This window comes from Equus asinus, chromosome 24 (genome assembly GCF_041296235.1).
Source record: "Equus asinus isolate D_3611 breed Donkey chromosome 24, EquAss-T2T_v2, whole genome shotgun sequence".
NCBI lineage: Eukaryota > Metazoa > Chordata > Mammalia > Perissodactyla > Equidae > Equus > Equus asinus.
The window spans coordinates 12,412,937-12,431,544 of NC_091813.1; positions in this window are offsets into that span (position 1 = coordinate 12,412,937).

Consider the following 18,608-nt stretch of genomic DNA (forward strand, 5'->3'; position numbering starts at 1 on the left):
TTCTGAGCGTGTTTATGACATCACGGTGACCATGTCACCAAAGTTGGCCATAGGTTTCCAGCTCTAGGATTGGCCTGGGCTAGGATATTCAAGTGAGAGGTACACAGAAACAGCTTTTCCAAACACAAACCAGGCACAGAAACTTGAAGACATCAAAGAGACGCTAATTCAAGGGATGAGAAAGGAATCATTGGGAAGAAGAGACAATAGAGGGTCAAGTACTCAGAGGGCAACATTGTCATCTACGGAAGTCTGTGGAGGCCATGCTGATTCAAGCTGGAAATGTGTTCTGAAAAACGAGGCCGGACCTGGGGCTTATCAGACCTACGTTGTCCTTCTGCCTTACACATAATACAAAGTCAAGAATGATCAATTGAGGACATTGAAGAGAAGAATCGAGGCCTCCTTTCCTAGGCCCATAGCATTCTTGAAGAGAATTCTCACTTTCCACAGCTCTCAAGTCAGGGGGCCCACTGGGTAATGCAAATATGTCACAAGAGAGCTCATTGATGCCTTGAAGGAATGGACCCCTGCCATGCTTGGGTATGTCTCTTGGTTTGGAAGGGCTCTAGAAGTGTGCTGAAAAGTACCCTTTTGCAGAGAGCTTCCATCCTTTGTGAAGGCTGACCTCCCAGGTTACAGGGCTCAGTGGGATCAGTGAGATTCTCTCCCCATATCTCTTACCGTAGAAGGAGTATTGATTATGTGTTTGGAAACCACACATAGAAAGGATGGCAGAAAATTAGAACATTACCATTATACTTAAAGAAAAATAAACATGCCACAGCTGAGGATGTAAATCAAATAACAAACCCTGTGGAAATAAAGTAAGCCAGTATCTAGACGTAATCTAGTGGAAAGTTCAAGGATCAGTGGTCAAGCTCGAAACTTCCCAAATCCAGAAAAGGGACAGAAGGTCTCTCACCTGCAGAGAGGAATTCATCAGATTCATCTAATTTGTGTTGGAACCATTGGGCCCATGAAAGTGGTTGCCACGATAACCTCGAACCTGGAGTTTATCATCTCACAATGTCAAACGAACCAAGATGACCATGTGTAGTCAGTGCTCAGTTGGATCTAGGCTAGGATAGCAAAGATTCCCTCAAGTGAACGATGAAAATTCCAGGATGACACCCAACAATCACGAAAGGACTCACACCTTGGCCTACAGAACATATGGTGATTAAAGAAATACAAAATTCCTAAAATGGAGTGAAGGAGAACGCACTGATAAGCATGTCAAAGGACAAGCTCATAAAGAACATGATGATTAGAACATGGAAAAGCAAACAGGGTCCCATAAAATGGAAGGCCAACAGAAATCACACCTCAATAATCCACAGTGAAAGATGTCAGTCTTTAGACAGACTCTGCTTGAACGATTGAAAGTCCAGGAAAGTCACAACGCCAAAAACTGCAGGGAAGGTCTAACCTGGCATAACTTGGAAGGGTGAGTTATGAGACTGCTCCATGCATGCTCTGAAACCCTGTGTCCACCAAGCTAGACTGGACAGAGGAGACACGATTCTGAAAAATCCTCCAACATCACGGTGGTCCAGAAAAAGAAGCTGGCCTCATCTACACAGGGCCAGAGTTGGGCTCAAGTAACATGTTAAAGTACATTCCACTCAACTGCAGGTTGCCAATGGAACACGAAAGGGGCCAGCCAGTGGGGCAGCCATGAAGTCCCTGCGTTCTGAGTCGGCAACCCAGGGTCGGCCACATGGAATCCGGGGGGTGAGCCTCCTCACCGCTCATTCAGCTGTTCTTGGCCAGGCGTGCGACCCAGTGTAGAGGCATATGGGAAGCAACGTTATACCACGCTACTCTTGCTCAGCAAATACAGCAGCATGGCCAGCAGATGTGAGCACAGCCATAAACTTCTGCCAAAACACACCAATTAAATGTTGCTAAGAATAGAAAAAAGGAACAGCAAAAAAGAAAGCATGCCAGTAAAAAGAAAAAAACATCTAGGAATAACATTGGCCAAACAGGAGAAAGCTATGTCTACCGAAATCTAGCAAAGCTTTGGGCAAAGAAATTCCACAAGACACAAGGAAACGGAAGTCTATTCCATGTTCTTTGAATGGAAGAACGAACACACTTTAAGCATCCATACTGCAAAAAGCAATGTCTGCATTCCATGTCGTCCCAGTCAAAGTTGCAGCAATCTTTCCCACAGAAATAGAAGAGAGAATACTAAAGTTTCTATGTGGCAACAAAGGACCCTGAATAGGAAGAGGAATCCTGAGGAAAACGAACAAAGCAGCATGTATCACACTTTCTGATTGCCAAATATAGGACAAAGCGCTAGGTACTGGTACAGCACAGCCTTTCCCCCAAAATAGGCACACAGACCCATGGAACAGAATTGAGCCCAGCAGTCAACTGCCACATATATGGGCAGCCCATTTTCGACACGGGAGCCAAGAGGAGACAGCAGAGAAAGGAGAGTCTCGAAAAGAAACAGTGCTGGGAAGACTTCAGAGCCACAAGTGGCACAATGAGACTAGACCATGATGTTACACCAGGCACACATACCACATTGAAATGGATTAAAGCTTTGAATGGAAGACTTGAAACCATGAAACTGCTGTGGGAAAATGCAGGCAGCTTGCTCTTTGCCATCTGGCATAGCCGCCTACTTGGAAGAAGCATGTGTGACTGGGTAAGGGCAACAAAAGAAACAAGAAACAAGCGTGACTCCATCCAACGCAGAAGCTTCTACCCGGCCAACGACTCCATCGACTCAATGCAAAGACAGCACAACTGCGACAGGATGTTTGCAGAACAGACATCGGAGAAGGGGTGAACAGCCATAAGATCCAGTGAACTCATACATCTCCACAGGAAAAAAAACAATGAGCCCAACAACACCTGGGCAAAAGATGGAAACACACATTTCTCCCAGGAAGATAGAAAGATGGCCAACAGGCTGTATGAAAACATGTTCCTCATCATTAAGTCTGAGGCCAATGCAAATCCGAAGTGCAATGAGATAGCAGCTCACAGTGGTCAGAATGGCTATAAGGGTGAAGACACGAAACAACAAGTTTCAGAGAGGAGGTGGAGAGAAGGGAAGCCTCCTGCACTGCAGGTGGGAGTTTGAGCCGATGCAGCCACTACACAAAGGAGTGAAAATTCAGAATGTTTCAGAATCCACCTAGCATATGATCCAGCTATTCCTCTGTGACGTATATATCCAAAGATCATGGAAACAGTAATGCACAGAGATCCGTGCACTGCTGTGTGCACCACAGCCTTACTCCCGATATCCAAGACTTGGAAGCCTCCCTGATGCCCATCAAGGGACGAATGGAGAAGGAAGGTAGGCTATAGCCACACAGTGGCATAGCATTCAGCTGTCGGAATGGATGCAGTCCAGCCATTTGTGACCACCAGAATGGCTCCTGAGGGTACTAGAGGAACTGAAACAATCGCCGGGGTAAGGTCAAATACCACAGGATCTCACGTACAGGAGAAGAGGAAAAACGGACCAACAAACAGGTAGCATGTGACATGGGATTGGTAGTTCCCAGAGGAAAAGTAGGCGAGGGCCAGAGGGAGAAAGAGTTGATTAGGCACAAGTATCGTGAGAGCCTGTAATTAGCCTTACGGTGGTGAAGATGATGTAACCTACTCAGAAGTCTAAATCTATGAGGATGTAGATCTGAAAGCTATAGCATGTTAGAATGCAGGGTTACGGCAATCAATCCACATAAAATCAAAACTCCAAAAAGGGGTGCAGACTTACGGCCTAAAGCTTTATAGGCTGAAAGAGATCAGAGAGGATGAACTTCCAAGGATTGGTAATCACCTCAAAGTGCTTAATGATGCTACAGAAAGGTAGACCTTTGCAAAGTGATGAAGCGGAATACTAGCAAGAGAACATGTTCCGTGATAAACTCATGAACCAATGGAAAATAATACCTTCCATGATGTTACTACTGATTCCCTTCACGAAAGATTGAAGCAGGCCAACATCTTCCCAAGTTCAGGCCAAAGGTTGGTGCAGAAGTCTAATTCATTGCCGGCCCTGTGGTGCAGCAGGTAAGTGCCCAACTTCCTCTTGCGTGGCCCGGGCTTCAGGGGCTAGCATCATGGGTACAGATCAGATTTCTAGCATTAGGAAATCCAGATTTCAAGGTATGGTTGGCACAGAGATCATAAAGAAGTAGTAATTGTGAGGAGGCCTTATCAATACTCACCAGAAAAAGAACCATGAGAATATTAGAGTCTATGAACGCATCTGGTACGCTTTCCCAAATCATGAAGGAAGGAAAATATGTGACCCACCAAGGTGGAGTTGTCAGACTGCCATGAGATCACACGATCATTGTGCATCACAGGATTTCCTGGGCAACATCAACTTGGGAGGGAGTCCAGGACTTTCTCTGGGGAAAGTCCACCCATTTGGCCATATCCACAAAAGATATGCGGTAAAACCCAGGATAATCTTAAAGGAAAGAAACCGGTGTCTGTGGGAATGTAGTAGACCTTTGCAAGTTAGAGGACAAAGTTGAAAAACGACAACACATCCAGAACAAGGAAAACTATGCTTCCTGGAAAGGGGGAATAGTCAGGCTGGGAGGAGACAGCTCTGAAACACTGCGTGCATGGAGGTTGTCAGGACAACTTTGAATTCTGAGAGTTTATGACATTACAGTGAACGTGTCACCTCAGATGGCTGCATGTTTACAGTACCAGGATTGGCTTAGGCTGGGATACTCAAGTGAGAGATAACCAGAAACAGCTTTTCCAAACAGAAACCAGGCACAGAAACTTGAAGAGATCAAAGAGATGCTGATTCCAGGGATAAGAAAGGTATCATTGTGATGATACTTCATTCTTCCTTCGTTTTCTTCCATTCCATGCGCACTGATGCCCTTCCGTTTCCTTGTATCTTGTGGAATTTCTTTCCCCAAAGCTTTGCTACTTCTCGGTTTACATAGCTTTCACCTGTTTGGCACAGCTTATTCCTAGATACTTTGTTCTTCCTACTAGCATGCTTTTTTTTTTTTTTTGAGGTTCAGTTTTTCTATCCTTTGCAACTTTTGATTAGTTTTATTTAGGCAGATGTTTACTGCTGTGCTCACATCTGCTGGCAATGCTGCTGTATTTGCTGAGGAAGACTGGCCCAGTCTAACGTCGCTTCCCATCTGCCTGTTTCCTTTGTTGCCCATTCCTGTCACACACGCTTCTTCCAAATAGGCTGCTAAGACAGATGGCAACGAGCATGCTGCCTAGGTTTTCTCCTAGAAGTCTCATGGTTTCAAGTCTTCCATTCAAGTCTTTAATCCGTTTCGAGGAGGTGTGTGTGACTAGTGTAACATCATGCTCTACTCTCATTGTGTTACATTTGGCTGTGCAGTCTTCCCAGCACCGTTTCTTGTCGAGACTCTCCTTTCTCCGCTGTGTACTCTTGGTTCCCTGGTTGAAATTGTGTTGTGCATGTATGCATGTGCATATATGCGTGAGTTGACCTCTGGGCTCTCGATTCTGTTCCATGGAATTGTGTGCCTGTTTTTGGGCCCAGACTGTGCCGTTTCAGTTCCTAGCACTTCGTCCTATATGTGGAAATCAGAAAGTGTGATACGTCCTGCTTTGTTCATTTTCTTCAGGATTCCTTTGGGTATTCAGGGTCCTTTCCTTCTGGATAGAGACTTTATTATTCTCTCTTCTATTTCTGTGGGAAAGATCACTGCAACTTTGACTGGGACTGCTTGGAATCCACAGATTCCTCTATCCGCTATGGACGTTTCAAGTGTGTTAGTTCTTCCATTCCAACAGCATGGAATAGTCTTCTGTTTCGTTGTGTCTTCTGGAATTTCTTTAGCCAAAGCTTTGCTAGTATCGGTTTACAATGCTTCCACCTGTTTAGTGAAGGTTAGTCCTAGATATCTTATTATTCTTAGTGACATGCTTCTTTTTTTGAGGCTCAGTTTTTCTATTCTTTGCAACTTTCAATTGGTTCTGTTTTGGAAGAAGTTTATGGCAGTGCTCACATCTGCTGGTCATGCTGCTGTATTTGCTGAGCAAGAGTGGCACTGTCTAACGTCACTTCCCATCTGCCTCTACACTACCTCCCAGGACTCTCCCAGGATGGCTGTACCAGCGGTGAGGAGGCTCAACCCCAAGAGCACAAATGGACGACCACGGGCTGCGGACCCAGAAGGCACGGACTTCACAGCTTCACCAGTGGCCAGCCCCTTTCATGTTCCATTGGCAACCTGCTGTTTTGGAATGTGACTTCAATATGCTACTGGAGCCCAGCTCTGGCCCTGTGTAGATGAAGCCATGTTGTTTTCCTGGTCCACTGTGATGTCATAGGATTTCTGAGAATTGTGTCTGTGCTGTGCCAGCAAGCTTCATGGACACAAGGTTTCAGAGCCCGCTTGGAGCAGTCTCAGAACTCACCCATTCCATTTAGCCCAGGTTTGACCTTCACTTCAGGTTTTGGGGTTGTGACTTTTCTGACTTTCAAACGTTTAAGCAGAATCTGTCTAAACACGGCCGTCTTTCACTGTGGATTATTCAGTTGTGATTTCTGTTTGCCTTACATTTTCTGGGACCTTTTTTTCTTTTCCATAGGCTAATCATCATGGTATTGCTAAGCTATCTCCCTTCGATATGCTTATCAGTGTGTTCCCTTTTCATTCCAAGTTATAAATTTTGCATTTCTTTGATCACCATATGTTCTGTTGGCTGTTGTGCGAGTGCTTTTGTGATTGGTGGGTGTTGTCTTTGAATTTCCATCGGTCACTTGAAGGAATCTCTGCTATCCTGGCCGAGGTGACACTGAGCACTGAGAACATGTGGGCATCTTCCTTGGTTAGAGATTCTGAGATCAGAAACTCCAGATTTGAGGTTGTCCTGGCAACCATCTTCACGGACACAATGGTTCCGCAACAAATTAGACGAATCTGATGAATTTCTCTTTCCAGGTGAGAGATCCTTCTATTTCTGGATTTGGGAAGTTCGAACTTCACCCCTGATCCTTGAATGCTCTGCTAGATTATGTCTAGATACTGGCTTACTTTGTTTCCACAGGGTTTGTTATTTGTTTGATTTACATCCTCAACTGTGGCGTGTTTATTTTTCTTTAAATATAATGATAATGTTCTAATTTTCAGCCAACATCGTTACATGTGGTGTTGAAACACATAATCAATACTCCTTCTACGGAAAGAGAAGGGGGAGAGAATCTCATTGATCCCAACTTAGGACTCTAGCCTTGGAGTGCAGCATTCACCAAGGAATGACCCCCTCTGCAAAAGGGTGCTTTTAAGGGACTTCTAGAGTCCTTCCAAACCAAGAGACATACCCCAAGCATGACAGTTGTCCATTCCTTCCAGGCTTCAAAGAGGTGTCTTGTGACACATTAGCATGTAGCCAGTGGGCACACATGATGCCAGAGCTATGGAAAGTGAGACTTCTCTTTAAAAAATGCTAGTGACCTAGGACGGCAGCCTTGATTCTTCTCTACAATGACCTCAAGAGATCATTCTTGACTTTGGATTATGAGTGAGGCAGGACAACATAGGTCTCATAGTTCCAGCCTCTTGTTTCAAATCAAGCTTGAAGCTTGAATCAGAACAGCCGCCTCTTCGACGTGAGGAGATGGCAATGTTCTCCACTCAGTGCTTGTCCCTCTATTATGGCTTCTTCCCAATGATTCCTGTCTTATCCCTTGAATTAGTGTATCTTTGATCTCTTCAAGTTTCTGTGCCCTGTTTCTGTGGGCAAAAGCTGTTTCTGAGTATCCCTCACTTGAATATCCTAGCCTATGTCAATCCTCGGGCTGGAAACCTGTGGCCATCTTGGGTGACATATTCACCGTGATGTCATAAACACCCTCAGAATTCAAAGTTGTCCTGAAGACCTCCATGCACACAGTTCTTCAGAACCATCTCATCCCAGTCTGATTACTCCACCTTTCCAGGTAGGATAGTTTTCGCCCTTATGTATTTCTTGTCGGTTTCTAACTTTTTCCTCAAACTTGAAAAGGTCTGCTACCTTCCCTCTAGACACTGGTTTCTTTCCTTTCGGATTAATCTGGGTTTTCTCTCTTATCTTTTGTGGATGAGGCCAAATGGGTGGACTTTCCCAAGAGAAATCCCGGAGGCTCTCCCAAGATGACTTTTCCCAGGCAATCCTCTGATGCGCAATGATCATGTCATCTCCTAGCAGTCTGACAATTCCACTTTGGCAGGTCACATGTTTTCCTTCCTTCATTATTTGGGGAAGTGTTCCTGATGCATTCATAGATTGTAACATTCCCATGGTTCTTTTTCTGGTGTGTACTCATAACATCTCTACAAAATTTCGATTTCTTTAGGATGTCTGTCTACACCATACCGTGAAATCTATATTTGCTAAAGCTACTAATCTGATCCACACCCGTGGTGCTAACCAATGAAGCCCTGGCCGCCCAGGCTGAACGTGGGCACATAACCAGTACACCGCAGGGCCGGCACTGAAATGGACTTTTGGATCAAACTTTTGCCTGAACTAGGGATGATGTTGGCCTGCTTTGGTTATTTGTAACGGTAATTAGTAGTAACATTGTGGAGTGTAACCTTTTCTTTTGGCTCCTGAGTTTAGCATGGGACGTGTTCTCTTGCTAATGATCTTCTTCAACTCTTTGTAATGGTCTTCCTTTCTGTAGCATCATTAAGCATTTTGAGGTGTTTACCAATCCTTGAAAGTTCATCTTCTCTAATCTCTTTCAGCCTCCAAAGTTTTAGGCCGTAAATCTGGACCCCTACAGAACGTATGGTGAATAAGGAAATACAACATTCATAACTTGGAATGGAGGAGAAAAGACTGATAAGAATATCTATGGGAGATAGCTGTGAAAGACCATGATGAATGATGTGGATTAAGGCTGCCCCAGCTCGAAAAGCCCAAGGTTACCTGGCCTACATACCAAACTACATGACCCGGTGAGTTGTTTTTTTTTTTTTTTGGTATGAATTAGAGGTGTCCCAGTGATAGAAGCCCATTTCATGCTCACCTACATGCCTATCTATATGGCCAGATTGGTATTTAATGCTATATGACCACACAATAACCAGACCCCATCTGAACTGAAATCATTTAATGACTTTTAACATCATCTTTTCTTTTTCCAGTAAAAATGTCACGTACCAATGCATTATAAAATTAGCCCTTACCTTCAACTCAGGGCAGCAGCAGGACCTCTGACTGCCCATGGAACCTTTCCCTATGCAGCAGCAGCAGCAGCTCTTCACTGCCCATAGGTCCTGTCCCCATGCAGCAACTATTTACTGCCCATGGGTCCTGTCGCCATGTTGTCCTGTACCATTCTATAAGTAAAAGAGCACCACTTCCAGAATTTGAGAGTCCAAGAAATCTTTCTTTTGACTCTTCAGCTCACCAAGCCCATATCATATCTTGTGGCCCATATCAAAAACTTGCTTCATAGGTTTGTGAGCTCGACTTCTGGTAAGTGCCCTTTTCTTCATTGTGCATCTCTCTTTTTCAAGGATGGATCTAAATTCACCTCTCCATCAGGAACTTTCTTGGATAGCTGCTTGAATCCACGTTTGCTGCCCATGGCTACTCTATAGGGCAAATCATGGCATTCAGCTTGAAGAGAATCAGTACCTTAAGCCTAAGGGCGATGTAGAGTGAATTACTCCATTCCTTCCTGACTCTATCTCTAATATACAAATTTTAGGTGAGCACGGGTCAGCCACTTAAGTCCTTAGGATGGCCGGCAATCTGCAAGACTCCCCTGGAAGGTTTCTTTTCCTAAGGCTGGATTGGGATACCTCCCATGGCACCTGACCATGCTCTGAACTGTGTGAATGTCTCCATCGGGACTACAGTTCAAGGGAAGTACCACAGTCTAACCTTTGGTTGCATATGGGAAACCCTTCTTCAAAGAATGGCTCCAACACGCAATTGGGTAGAATGTCCCCCAGCTCAGTGGAAAATTCTACACTATTTTTCCCCATCCTCTTCTCTCTTAAACTTCTCCTTTTCTCTTGGGGACCATTCAACAGGCTCCTCTTACTGCCAGGCAGAATAGGAAAGATGTTCACCAGGCAGCTGTTACTGCCAGACATACCACGGAAGGTACACAAGGGATGCAATGCTGGGGGCCACGCCCATCACCCCTTACTATAGGAACCCCACAGTAGGAACCACATGTAGGATGCTGCCGTAGGGTCAGGGGTGATCTTCAAGGTAATGGACATGTCTCTTTCATCTTTGTTAGAGTTACAATGGCCATTTTCATCTCCTTTTGAACTTTGCAACTGGGGAAACGAAGGAATCTCTCATGGATCAAGGCCTCCACCACTGGAGCCGCAAATTTGGCTTTCTGGGCCTGATCACCCCAACGACCCTAAGTAGGGTGCCCTCTCTTGGCGGTTGACTCATTGAGTACTTTAGTCACCTACTGAGTTGGCTATGAGGGTAGGAGACCTGTGATTTATTCTGAGAACTGCCATGCTACGGTAGTGTGCCACAACACAGGAACTGTTGTGTGACTCTTATCTTGAGAACCCTGTGAGAGCAACCATGAGGGTGAGGTCTGGTGTCTTCTTTTCCTTTCTCTGTTTTGCTCATCATGTCATCTGTTGTCACCAAGTCGAGCTTAAGTTCTGGCTGGACCTGACCAGAACATGGACCTGCTGTAAAATCGAACAACTTGAAAATATTTGGCAAGGACCTTAACTCTCAACCCCGGTACTGGGAGCCCAGGCCTGCAGCCAGTTCCAGGTGTTTGTAGCCACTGCACCCTTCTCCAGTCCACTGCCAGTCGCACACTGGCTTTACTGCCATGGGGAATGGCATAAGCATCCCCAGAGACTCACCACTCAGGGTCATTCTAACTAATTAGAAACACTTTCAATTGCATGGGTTATGCCCCAGAGACTCCAGCTGGGGGAAAATTTGAGAGGTTTCTCTGTGCCTTTATGGTGCAGTTGGACAGGTAGATCAACCTAGAACGTCCTTCAAGTTACAGTCCAGTTTCTGAGAAATCAAGAGCAACTGTCCTTAGAAAATCCTTGCAAGACTGGCGAGACAGCACTAGAGGCAGTTCAGATTCCACCTAGTTCCTTTATCATGAAAAGGATTATCATCCCCCCTCTCCAGGAACTACTATCTAGCCCATCACTCACTCTTAAGACTGAAAAAAAGAAAGGAGGGGAAAGGAGAAATGGCCATAAATGTGCCATTGAAAGAGTCTAGCATCTCGAGGGTCTTCTCCATAAGTATTTGTAAAAAGGCTCAAAACAAAGTTTACCTTCATAACTGGTGAGCTTTATATTATTGTACCTGATTCACGGCAGTAGCTTTTAAAACAGTAGTTGTACAGTCTCTGTGTATGTGTGTCTATGTGTAGGTTATACATGTGATATTTTCAGCCTTGGGTGGTATGACCAAAATTAGGATCTCTGTTTAGTTGGCTTATAGTAAGTGTTTACGTAAATGCTAAATGCAGTAGAAATTAACTCAGTGCCTTTCAAAGTTAATGTCATATGAATTAACCTTTGGTAAATGAAAGACTGTTTAAGTTTGTTGGTCTGATTCAAAATAGTCTTGTTGTCAGGGATGTCGGTATTTGCATAGGGATGCAGGCCTTCAGCCTGGGTTTACTAGTCATATAAGTTCACATTGTCTGCAAAATTTGTCAGCAAAGTAATAGCTTTAAATGATGACCAGTTTTGTCCAGGGCCTCATGAGGTTTCAGTAGGTAATCTGAACATAATTGATGGAAACAAATGGTTTAAATAGATAATACTCATTAAAGTGAGTACAAAAACTTTTATGGTCTGTATAGTTTGGGAAAGAAAAACAGCTTCGAAATGCTTTTTGGTAACCATCTTGAGTTTTGCCAAGTTAAGTTAAATGATAAAAATCTGAATATCTGGGTCATTTCTGGATAGGACGAAACACTGAAACATTATTAATAAACACATCTAAGTTATCTACTTTTGGCTTCTTTTTGAAGAGGCTAAAAGCGTGTGGGTGTATTGAAAACCATGCCTTGTGTTTTGTTGTAAAGTGGCGTGTTTCTAAATTTATGAAGTGTTCAGAATACTGATGTAAAAGACAATTCATAATTGTTTTCCTTTTTAGTGTTTAGTAGGTCTGTTAAGGGTTAAAAGTTCTAATTAACCTACGTAATTAAAGCTACAGGAAATTACTAAGAAAAAGAGCTCTGTATTCAAGGAAGTTAAAATGTACGTTTTCAGTAAAAAAGGTATAAATAATGGAAATATTTTTTTTGATTGGTTAAGGAAGATAAATTCGTCCTGATGTACCAGAAAGGAAAAAACAAAGACTTTGGGAGAAATTCTGAAAACATAAAAGAAAGTTTTAGAAGGTTTGTGAAGAAGAAAGTCTGAAAGGAGTTTTATGCCTGGTCAAGAAGACTAAAGTAAGTTCAATTAAGTGAATGAGTTTGAATGTTAAAAATAAGTAGGTGCAGAAATTCAAGTTTGGTTTTCTCTAAAAGGATACATTTTCTTGAACTTTTGATCTGCTCTTGATAAAGAGGATATAAAAGCTATTACTTCGAGTAACTCTACCTAAGAGACAAACCTGTTTTGTGAATATAATGACTTAGGTCACTATTAAGATTATTGACTCTTTCTGTTATCACCTTGAATAGATACCTGAGCATATTTCACAGTGAGTGTTGTTTCACATTTGAACAAGCATTTGAAAAGCTTTTGATATGTTTTGACAAGATTCTCCCTTAAAAATATTCAAATCCTAAATGAAGGCTGTCTTTTGACCTGGTAGACAAAAGAAAAATTAATCTGAGGCTTTTCAGAGGGCCCTTGAGACTTCTCAAAGACATTTGCTCTCTCTTCCAAAAGGAGGAAAATACTAAACTAATTAGACTTATTTGGTCTATTACATTGCACGGGAATCATTGTAAAATAAGTAATGATGGACTTTCTTAGGTGTTATTAGATGGGTAAATGTTATTAATATAGATGTCTTAAAATTATATAGCATTCCTAAAATTCTGATCTCTCCTCGTTATCAGTCATAAGTTCACTTATTATCTGGAAGTTTAATATGTCACAGAAGTAGCCAAGTTTCTTTCTCAATTGCCCTTTTGAGTCCTTTGTCCATTTCCAGGTAGTTGTTGTTTTACTCTGATGCTTTTTTCTTTTGCAAATATGCTTCATCTTCTGAGAAATTCCACGAAAGGGTTCTGACAAAAAGGTTCTAAACGATAGGCTTCTGATAAACTTTCAGATTGTAAAACTGAATGGAGTAAGAAATTACAGAATTCTAACAGAAACCAAGTTCATCAATCTACTAACAGAAGATTCAGCCCCAGAACTGATTATGCTGGGCTGTGTGAACTGATAAGGATGATTGTAATTTTTTAGGACTTCTATTTGAAATATTGTTGAGTTTTGATGTGTTGTTTTGTTTTCTCGTAATGAAGGAAAGCTTTTTCTCTTTTCTCTTATGCTAACTATGACTTACAGCCATTTAGTGAAATTATACCTTCATGAGCAAAACTGAAACATTTAGCTTTTTCTCCCTACCTTATCCCGAAGGAATTGTCAAACCCTTTGTTACTGAGTATGGTCATTTCGTGGCAATATTTGCATAAGTTCCATAAGAATCTGTTCTCTTTATAACAAGACACATTGGTTATATTACCAAGGCTTTGACTGGAATGTCATATTTGAAACATACAGGCTCAGATATGACAAGACAGCATTTCAGGAACAAAGATTGGACTTTCTGGAATACAGCCACTTGGAAACATGGGCCTGGTACCTTGTTTACAGAGATTCTGGCAATCTTGCCCGGTCACTAAGGAATCTTGCTTATCTGGCACTTGCAGGGAACCTCCAAATATTTTGGGTGACCTCAAAGAGAACACAACTCAAATCTGTAGGTACTGCAGGCCAAATCTGATGGCAAGTCCTTGGCTTGGCTTTTCTGGCCTCTAGAGGCCTTCACAGTTCAATCTGAGACTCCTCAGAAAAAATTCCAGCAAAGCAGATTTTTAAAAACCTGTATAAGCAATTCCCATTCTTTCTGCTCTTATGTAAATAATTGGAGCAAGTTGTATTGAAACTACACTTTATTTGCAAACGTGTTAATCATAATTTGGCTATCTTTTGTAAAAATGAGGATGATTTAAGAGAGCAAAAAATTACGCTTCTGTAGAAGCTATAGTAGCCATTCATGGATACTAGATTCTAGCTCTTTTCCTCTGCAAGATTCATCTATTACTAATCGTAATGTCTCCTTGTGGCCATCTATCTCTGACACCTCGGAGTTCCCTGGCCACAATCAAACATTTTCCTTCAATACTACTGTCCAAATACTAACTAGATTTGCCTTGTCACAGGTGTATCAAACAAAACAAGTTCCAACAGTAAAGTCCCCAACTTATCGATACACACAGGATGGACCATATCTAATTTGCGATGAGGATATTTGGTTCACTCCTACTAGTGGGCAACTGAGTAAAAGGCCGCTCTCTGTTGGGAAGAAACCAACCACACCTGTGATACATGGCCTAATAGCAGCTGACCTTGGGAAAAAATCCCTTTTATATGTGTTCTTATGTCATAGCCTTAAAAAAAAAATACAGGTTAGTTTGGGACTGACTGGGATAGACGGATCAGAATGCATTGGTTAGCCGCTAACGGTGCTCAGTGGATATGTGGCTCCAATTTATTACCTTGGCTGCCACCTGGATGGATTGGATGATGCACCCTAGGCTTTGTCTGGATGCAAGGTAGAACTACATTTACTATATCTCCTCCTGCTAAGCTACCCAACGTGCAGCAGCACTGGACCCGCTCTGTCTTCCACTGGTATGACCATCTTTCCGCAATTTTCCTTCCCCAATTAGGAATCGAAAATATCGTCTTGCACATGGAAGTCCTAAACAAATTTAGTATGAAGGCATTAAATGATACACAACATAGCATTTCGCTGCTCAATTTAGAAGTATCCCGAGTGTGTAAGGCAGTCCTCCAAATCCAAATGGCACTAGATGTCTTGACAGCAGTACAAGGGGGCGCCAGTGTCATTATAAAAACAATGTTGTGTCTATATTCCTGACTACCATCAAAATATTTCTGGCTTCCTATCCCAGCCACCAAATTAAATCCATGTCTGACCAACCCTAACTGTAAACGACTGGTTGAACTCCTAGTCAGGACCAGGTTTCTGCAGTACTTCAAAATCTTATTCATTGGGTTAAACATACTGCTTGTATTTCTTATTGTAATTTGTTGTCTCTTTCGTTGTTTGTCTTTAGCATGTCAAAAATGTTTCACCGCCTGGACCACCTCTCGTCAAAGGATTCTCTCGTCTCCAGAGGCTCTGTACAACTTGTCACCCTTGAACTCCACCGGTGAAGACTTCTGGTCCACTGAACTTAATACCTGTTCCTATGGCCCCATTTTGGGGAAGCTCTACGACCTTGTACAGCCAGAAGTAGTTACAGAAGACTGACCATCATTCATATCCCCAAAGATTTCCGGTCATAATGGGTTCAGGGGTGGTTTATGATGTGGATTAATGCTGCCCAAGCTAGAGAAGCCCAAGGTGACCTGGCCTACATGCCAAACTACATGACCTGGTGGATATTTTTCTAGTATGAATTGGGGCTGCCCCAGGGAGAGTAATCTCACATTGATCTGTGAAGGCCTCTAGATGCCAGAAAAGCCAAGCCAAGGACTTGCCATCAGATTTGGCCTGCAGTACCTACAGATGTGAGTTGAGTTCTCTTTGAGGTCCACCAAAATATTCGGAGGTTCCTTGCACCTGGCAGATAAGCAAGCTTCCTTAGCGACCGGGCAAGATTGCCAGAATCTCTGTAAACAAGGTACCAGGCCCATGTTTCCTAGGGACTGTATTCCAGAATGTCCAATCTTTGTTCCTGAAATGCTGTCTTGTCATATCTGAGCCTGTATGTTTCAAATATGACATTCCAGTCAAAGCCTTGGTAGTATAACCAATGTGGCCTGTTATAAGTTGAACAGATTCTTATGGAACTTATGCAAATATTGCCACTAAATAACCATACTCAGTGACAAAGGGTTTCCAAATTCCTTAGGGATAAGGTAGGGAGAAAAAGATAAATGTTTCAGTTTTGCTCATGAAGGTATAATTTCACCAAAAGGCTGTAGGTCATTGTTAGCATAAGGGAAAAGAGAAAAAGCTTTCCTTCATTATGAGAAAACAAAACAACACATCAAAACTCAACAATATTTCAAACAGAAGTTCTAAAAAATTACAACCATCCTCATCAGTTCACACAGTCCTGTATAATGAATTCTTGAGCTGAGTTTTCTGTTAGCAGATCGATGAGCTTAGTTTCTGTTAGAATTCTGTAATTTCTTACTCCGTTCAGTTTTACAATCTGAAAGTTTATCAGAAACCTGTCATTTAGAAACTTTGTGTCAGAACCCTTTCCTGGAATTTCTGGGAAGATGAAGCATATTTACAAAAGAAAAAAGCATCAGAGTAAAACAACAACTACCTGGAAATGGACAAAGGACTCAAAAGGGCAATTGACAAAGAAACTTGGCTACTTCAGTGACATATAACACTTGCTGATAATAATTGGACTTATGACTGTTAACCAGGAAAGATCACACTCTTAGGAATGTTATATAATTTTAAGACACCTATATTAATAACATTTACCCATCTTATACCACCTAAGGAAGTCTATCATCACTTATTTCACAATGTTTCCCATGTAATTTAATAGCCCAAGTAAGCCTAATTAGGTTAATATCTTCCTTCTTATAGGAAGAGAGAGCAAATGTCTTCGAGAAGTCTCAGGGGCCCTCTAAAAATCCTCAGAGTAATTTTTCTTCTGCCTACCAGGTCAAAAGAAAGCCTTCATTCAGCATTTGAATATTTTTGAGGGAGAAGCTTGTCAAAACATATCAAAAGCTTTTCAAATGCTTGTTCAAATAGAAAGCAACACTCGCTGTGAAGCAATGCTCGGGTATCTATTCAAAGTGATAACAGAGTCAAAAATCTTAAGAGTGACCTCAGTCATTATTTTCACAAAACAGATTTGTCTCTTACGTAGACTTACTCAAAGGAACAGCTTTTAAGACCTCTTTACCAAGAGCAGATCAAAAGTTCAAGAAAATGTATCCTTTTAGAGAAAACCAAACTTGAATTTCTGCACCTACTTATTTTGAACTTTCAAACTCATGCACTTAATTGAACTTACTTTAGTCTACTTGACCAGGCATAAAACTCCTTTCAGAATTTCTCCTTCACAAACCTTCTACGACTTTCTTTTTTGTTTTCAGAATTTGACCCAACGTCTTTGTTTTTTCCTTTCTAGTACATCACGACAAATTTATCTTTCTTAACCCATCAAACAAAAATATTTCCATTCTTTATACCTTTTTTACTGAAAACATCCATTTTAACCTCCTTGAATACAAAGCTCTTTTCCTTAGTAGTTTCTAGTAGGTTTAATTCCATAAGGTAATTAGAACTTTAACCCTTAACAGACCTAGTAAACACTAAAAAGGTAAACAATTATGGATTGTCTTTTATATCAGCATTCTAAACACTTCCTAAGTTTAGAAACACGCCGCTTTACAACTAAACACAAGGCATGCTTTTTAATACACCCACACGCTTTTAGCCTCTTCCATAAGAAGCCAAAAGTAGATATCTTAGATTTGTTTATTAATAATGATTCAGTGTTTCATCCTATCCAAAAATGATCCAGATATTCAGATATTTATTATTTAACTTTACTTGGCAAAATTCAAGATCGTTACCAAAAGAATTTAAAGCTGTTTTTTTCCCCCAAGTATAGAGACCATAAATGTTATTGTATTCACTTTTATGACTTTTATGTATTTAAACCATTTGTTTCCAACAATTATGTTCAGATTACCTACGGAAACCTCATGAGGCATTAGACACAACTGGTCATCATTTAAATATATTATTTTGCTGACAAATTTAACAGACAACGTGAACTTATATCACTAGTAAACCGAGGCTGAATGCCTGCATCCTATGCAATTACTGACAACTCTGACAACAAGACTATTTTCAATCAAACCAACAAACTTAAAGAAACTTTCATTTACCAAAGGTTAATTCACATGATGTTAACTTTGAAAGGCACTGAGTTAATTTCTACTACATTTAGAATTTATGAAAGCACTTACTTTCAGCCAACTAAACATATCTTAATTTTGGCCATACCATCCAGGGGTAAAAATATCACATGTATAATGTACACATAGACACACATACACAGAGACTGTACAACTATTGTTTTAAAAGCTACTGCCGTGAATCAGGTACAATAATATAAAGCTCACCAGTTATGAATCTAAACTTTGTTTTGAGCCTTTTTACTAATGCTTATGGAGAAGACTCTCTAGATGCTATACTTTTTGCAATGACACACTTATGGCCATTTATCCTTTCCCCTCCTTTCTTTTTTTTTTTTTTTTTGAGTCTTAAGACTGAGTGATTGGCTAGATAGTAGTTCCTGGAGAGGGGGGATGATAATCCTTTTCATGATAAAGGAACTAGGTCGAAACTGAGCTGCCTCTAGAACTGTCTTTCCAGTCTTGCAA